The sequence below is a fragment of the Vanellus vanellus genome (assembly GCF_965231255.1).
Source record: "Vanellus vanellus genome assembly, chromosome: 9".
Classification (NCBI taxonomy): Eukaryota; Metazoa; Chordata; class Aves; order Charadriiformes; family Charadriidae; genus Vanellus; species Vanellus vanellus.
The window spans coordinates 271,201-277,723 of record NC_138914.1 but is presented as its reverse complement, the minus strand read 5'-3'; positions in this window follow the sequence as shown (position 1 = coordinate 277,723).

The following is a 6,523-nucleotide window of genomic DNA, read 5'->3' as shown; positions in this document are numbered from 1 at the left end:
GGATCAGCAGTCTGTGTGCTGCGGCCTTCATCACGGTGCAAAACCAGCTGCTGTGATATCCATACCGGCTCTCTGGACAGCTGAAGCAGCATAGGCGTGCGCACACAAGTGCAGGACGTGCAGCCCCCATGCCAGTAAGGCAACCGAGCACGTCTCACCAGTCCGTGCGCGAGAAGCTGTGACACAGGGGATTGATCCGCGGTTGAAGGTGCTGGGCAGGATGCAGAGGAGCACGCTGCCAGCCCCTCCGGAGGAAGGGCAGAGGCTGGCCGGCGCCAGCCAACACTGCCGGCAGCATCCGTGGCTGCAGAGGAGCCATGGAGGAGGGCTCAGACTGAAGGGAGGTGCACAATGCGCTTGTGGGGAGACCCGCAAAATCACTGCATGGGAAATGCAGCAGCTGCCAGGTCTGGGATGGCTCAGCAGTCCTCAAATAAAAACGGATTAAAGCAATTAAAGGCTTCGCTGCTTCACGCTGCTCCTGGGGGGTTGTTCAAGCGGTGCCTCCTGATGAACCCTGCAATAACAGGGACACTTCACCTCTTCCTCCGCTGCCTCCTCCATTTCAGCCCGTGGTGGCAGGCAGCCTGGCGGGTGGCATCTCCCCCCAGATAACAGCCAAAACTCCTCCCTTTCGGCCCCTTCCCTTTGGGGTGCCCCGCACAGGACCCACACGCTGCCCTCAGGGAACAGACCGCCCCGCTCTGCCTGGCCAGCCTGCCACCAGCAGTGCCTGGGGCTGCCGGGGCATTTCTGCCCTTACTTTTCCCAAACCCCATTTTTCCAAGCTAAGGGCCAATTCTGGTGACCCTGGCCAGGCAAAGAGCTCAACAAGGTGCTGTCAGAAGAGCAGATTTCTGCTGGCAGCACTATCCTTGGCCCCTAACATATAGTCCCTAGTCGTGAAATGGAGTAATGATGCCACCGAAGCCCGGTGCCTCTAGGACAGCATGGCACAGTGCCAGAAATAAATATTGTCCCTATTATTCATGTGGCATAAGCCTCCTTTTTTGCAAAATGCCATTCTTCAAAGCACTTTAGAGTGTCTTAATGGTCTCTCTGAAGCATGACAGCAATTTGCTCCAAAACTGCTGGAGCTCTTTTGTGCCAGTGACTGATGCTCTTCCCGTGCAGTCAGCAGCATCCCCAGAAATAGTGGAGCGGTCTTTCACATGATCAGTGGTACCACACCTCCAGCACAGGGCAAAAACAAGCTCCTGAGACAGGTAAAAAATGGTTTATCCATAGCAACAGCTTAACTGCTGCTAACAACAGAGGTGGGCGATGCAAGTATTGCCAACAGATAGCAGGGGCAGAATTTGGCTTTGTCCTGGCATGCAGCGGCATTATGCGCTCTGCACATTGCGAGGGACCAGATTAAAAAGCACTGTACTGCAGGCAAGGATTTGCTTAGGACCGAGGGAGAACAGCAGGTCCGTCGGCACCACGCTGATGGATGGATGCGCTGCTCCGGTTTGTGCTGGGGAGCTGCCGAGAGCCTCCCCGTGCCCTTCCCAGCGGGACGTCGGGCTTCGCAGTCAGTTTGAAGGCTGACAAATGAGCCCTGCGTGCTGGCTGCCGCGGGGCTGAGCCCTGTCACTGATTGCTCTCATTAATCTGCGGGAAACTTTTTGGCTGAGGTCTGGTGTGTCGCACTCCGTCTCCCCAGCCGCGGGGCCCCGTGCAGCCGGGGAGCAGCGTTTGCTCAGCTTCCGCGGGGGTCCCTGCCCCGGGGCTGGCGGCTCCCACGGGCTCCCCTTCCCATGCTGCTGCCTCCCCTCCTTTAGCTTTTCTTTGCACTTTTTTCTGGGCAACCTGTGAAATCAGACTCAATTTGGCCACAGGAGGGCTGTGCTTGCCTTCCGGGGCCAGCCCTGCCACCAGCCACCAGCATTTGGGAGGGGAGTGGCATCGCTGACAAAGACAGGCAGAGGTCAGCGCAGCACTCATCTGTGTCAAATTGTGTTTTCTTTATGAATAAAATAACACCAAGCGCTATGCGAAGCATTTGCAATTTTCCACTCGACCAGGCAGCAAAGCGGCCACCTGGCTGGTGCTCCCCGAGAGCGGCACGGGAGCTGCAGCGACGTGAGCCTGGCCCCGCATCCAGACCGAGAGCCCGGCCTCCTTCTGCAAGCCTAAATTTACAAATTGCTGTTGTCAAAAAATCCCCGAGGCCGCTGGTTGCCCTCGTGAGAGTGGCCACAAGCATCCGCCCTCAGCTCCACTTCAGCCCCAGAAACGCTGCAGACTTGTAGAGGTCAAACGACCCGTAATGAAATGTTACACCAATAACTTGATATTTCTTGGAGTCTTTTGCAATATGATAGTGAAATCAGCTATGGTTGTGGCCAGGCACCGGGAGTAGCACAAGCTGACAGCTTCGCCTGAAAACTCTGCTCACCCCTGGGCAGGTGTGGGTGGAGGGCTGGACGAGGATGGCAGAGCGGTGGTGCCCAGGACTGGGAGCCGTGGGGCTGGGCGCTGGGCTGGGGCGAGCTCTGGATGCCGTGGCGGTTCTGAGACCCTGCTGAGACCCCTTCCCCCGACAAGGGCAGCACCACGGCGGCAGACGTCATAGCTGCTGGCTCAGGAGCACTGGGATGTGCCCGGACTCCGGCTCCTGGGTGCCTGCCAGTCCCGATTACAAAACCTGCCCAAATAACAGTGTCCCATAATGGGCTGGGAGCAGAGGAATGTGCACAGTCGAGCTCCCCGCCAGGGAGTAACACTCCCGAACCCAGCATCGCCCTGCCCCTGCAAGACAGAGGAACCTGCCGTTTCTCGCAACAGCCCTGACAGCAGCTACGTCGTGACTGCCACCGGGAAGGCAGAGCCCACTCTGCCAGCTCCAGAGGGAGGGGGTTGTTCTACTGCCCTTCCTAGCCCTCAAGAGGTTTGGAAATTCATCCAGACTGCAGCACCTCCTCTGGCTGAGGCCAGTGGGGAGTCAGCAGCGACGCCAGGTGCTGGAGCACGCCGTCCATTTTCCCTGTGTTTCTCCTTAACAAGAAAATGGTGTCATCTCGGCAAACGTGTGCACCAGCTTGCTGAATCGAATGAGCCTCAACACCTCACATGGCAAGACTGCAGCAAAACAATCGAGCTGACAGATTTTTGTGCATCGACAGATGGGAAAAAGATGGGGAAAAGTCTTACTAATCCTCAAAAGTTTCTTCCAGTGGATGATTTCACTGAGGTCTCTGGATTAGTCCCAGCAGCTGCAAATGAGCACAGACAGACCAGAATCCAGCAATAACACAGGAGATTTGGGTAACAACTTAGACAGTATCTCAGCATCCAGGAGCACGTAAGAGATGTTTTCATGCAGAACATCGGGAGCAGCAAGAGGGTATTTGGGGCTAATTGAAAGCAGTGGTAGAGTTCAGTTTGGCTGACATCTAAATCACGTTTTGTGGCTTCACCACACATAGAAATGCTGCTTCGATCTGCCAACCATCAATGCCTTGTTCCAGGTCGTGACAGCGTCTTTTAAAGCCTCTGGGTTAAGCAATAAGACAATTTTAATCAGTGGCTGTGTTCATTCACTGAACACTGATGTCAGCAGCTGCTACAGCAACTTAGGGACAAAGTACCTTTCTCTGAGCCCATCTACTCCCAAATAGGTTGGGCAACTTCCAACCCTGCTAAGGGTGCCTCCCTCCCAAAACCCGGTCTGCGAGATTCACATCAGTTCTCAGCCGGGGTGGCGTGTTGCCCGCTTTAATACCTCTTTATCACCATGATCTGATTGCAGCAATTTCTTGCCTAATTTATTAGCTCAGGCTTTGGCTGTAGTGCGATATAGATGCCACGATACTGCAACTTAATCGCACCTGTATTGATCTGAACCCGCCTGAAGCCATCCTCCTCGCCCTTTCCGTGGCTCACATTCTGACCACGCCGGTGGCTCATTTCCCTAACCGCTTTCATCAAAGCACAAACACGGTCCAAAATTACCAGCTATCAATTTTGCTGCAAATAAATATTAAGAGTACCCACGCATAGGACAAGTAACACTGATTAATGGTTTACACAGGGACGCTGGCGTTAAGCTGCGGTAGGAGCATTGCGCTCCCGAGCAGGGAGCTGTGGAGGAGGATTCCTGCTTAGAGCCGGTGGTTCAAAGCAGCCTACACCTGCGAAACTGCCTCCAGACATTTGCTGCAGGACCTCTTTGCTCTGCATCGGAGTCGAGACCAAAGAACAGTCCTGCTGGGATATAATGATGTCCAGGATGTTTGGGAGTAACATAGAAGAATAAAAGTACAAAATGACACTACTTACTATTTATATTTATGTTGGTTTGCTGCATTTAACCCCACTTAATGGCCAGGCTAATTCCAGCTCGAGTTCTAGGTGTCCTCACCGACATGGTCGAAGCAGGCTGGGGATCCCAGGCAGGAGCTGGCCTGCAGGCTGGAAGTGGTACCTGCTCCCATCAGCAGTGTTTCCAGGATCTTCCCTCTCTTGCTGAAAAAATTCCCTGGCCGGGGCCGCTGTGGGCAGGTTGCTGCTGCCCCCGATGGAAGCACCAGGCGGGCTTGGGGCAGCTCCCCCTCCATCCGCCTGCCCCACGTGCATCTGTCCTGCTCACCTGCAGAGGGGCATCGCGTTACCGGCCAATGCCAGATTTTATTACTTCTTCTTACTCTTGGCAAGGTGCAGTTGCGCTGCGCACAAAAGTGATTTTCCCACGGAAATAGGAGGTTTGGGGAAATAGCAGGCATTTTCCACCCATTTACCACAATACGCCCTCTCCGTCTGAGCCCTCACTGTGACAAACTAAGCCCTCCAACCCCTCAAGTACCCGTCCCCATGCCCAGCTGGGTTGGGGACAGAGTCCCATCCCCTGCTTTGTCCCTTGGGGAGTAGTCAAAAGTCTCCATCACCTGGGCAATCGTTAACTCCCCGCTATGAGCCAGGGAGGTGCGAGAAGCTGTCCTGCTCTGCAAACACACTAACGGCTCGAGTGGAGATTAGCAGGAGTGTGTTTCCAGCCACCCCATGCCACAGAGGTGACGGGGTATCGGGGACCAGGCAGAGCTCTGACCAGCCTACACGTCCCCTGTCCTTGGCTTTGCCACCGCCATGGTCACCGCCATGCTGCAACCAGCACGACTTCTCCGGTTGTAGGGGCATCGCACAAAGTTTGTGCTGGGGGACATGGGGCAGGAGGGAGGGCTGAGCTGCCCGGCTGGTCCCCACCATCGCAGGCAGCACCTCAGCCAACGTCTAGCATTAACCCAGCGGAGGAAATGTTTAACCAGCCTCCAAGACCTCCCCGCAGCGGGAGGTGAAACGCTGTCTGCCTTCAAGTCCCAGCCCTGGGGGACTTCAGCAGGGCCAGAATTTGGTCTGCAGATCGGGACCCTGGACATGACTGGCAACGACTGGCACGACTCCCAACCCCATGCTGAGAGTGGAGATTTAATAAAGATACAGGCAGGGCCGGGCAGAGCTGTCTGCTCTGTGATTCACAGCTGGCTCCTCGGCTCCTCCAGCAAGACCGTCTGGGCGGCAGCGTTATCTCACTGTCATTGCATCCGTGTCGGGCGGGCTGCATTACACCACCACGGAAAAGCCAGTATGTGTTGGGTACTCACTTCTGTCTGGGGTTTGTTAATGCACAGGGGATGTGTCGGCACAAGAAAGCTCCTGGTGCCACAGCAATTGGCTAGAGAAAGGACGGTCAGCAGCCAACATCACTAGCAAAGTAACTCAACAGCTACACGTCAATCTAATGCAGAGCCCCAGCAGGGAGGACCCGGCTGTGGGCTCCCCCAGAGCCATCTCACTCTTCCCAGCAGCATTAATTAACCGTACAGCCGCCCTTCAGTGAGGCCCCGGGTGCACACTCAGCAGTGTTATTTTCTCTTTACACACACATTGAATGAAGATACCATGTCACTGCCTCAGCAGGGCAAAGTCAAAGTCCCAAGAAATGAGTCCTCTGTGGCCACATGCACCGGAGACCCACGCTGGCGCCATGCCAGAGCCACCCGGCTCTGCTGCCAGCTCCTGGCACTGGGACACCCCTGGGCTCGCTCCTCTGGGGGTGACACCTCCAAACAAGACCCCCACTTGCAAACCCCCCCCGGCATTCACAGCAACGTGGGGCCGTGCCGGGCACAGGAGACGCAATGAGTGACGCTGGGCCAAGCGCCCCATGTCACCCTCTCCTGGGACACGAAGCCACTTCATAAGAAACACGGGGGCAGTTGGTGAATGACGCAACTCCTTGTCTGCAGCAGCCACTCCAGATAAATATCACCCAGCAATCAACCGCCTTCACACAGTAACCTTCAGGGAGCTGGGGGTGGGGGATACAAAGGCTTTTTGTTAATCCCAAAGACTCCGGAGCACAGGGTGAGATTGCTTACTAATTTAGATAGCAGAGAATCGTGCAAGAAGCTCCTAGAAAAACAGCTTTGACTGTGTAAAAGTCCAAATTGGAAAAAGGCAAGCTAAATTTTCTGGACATACGTCCTGTATTTCTGTCTGAGACGCCCCAGTGCGCTGA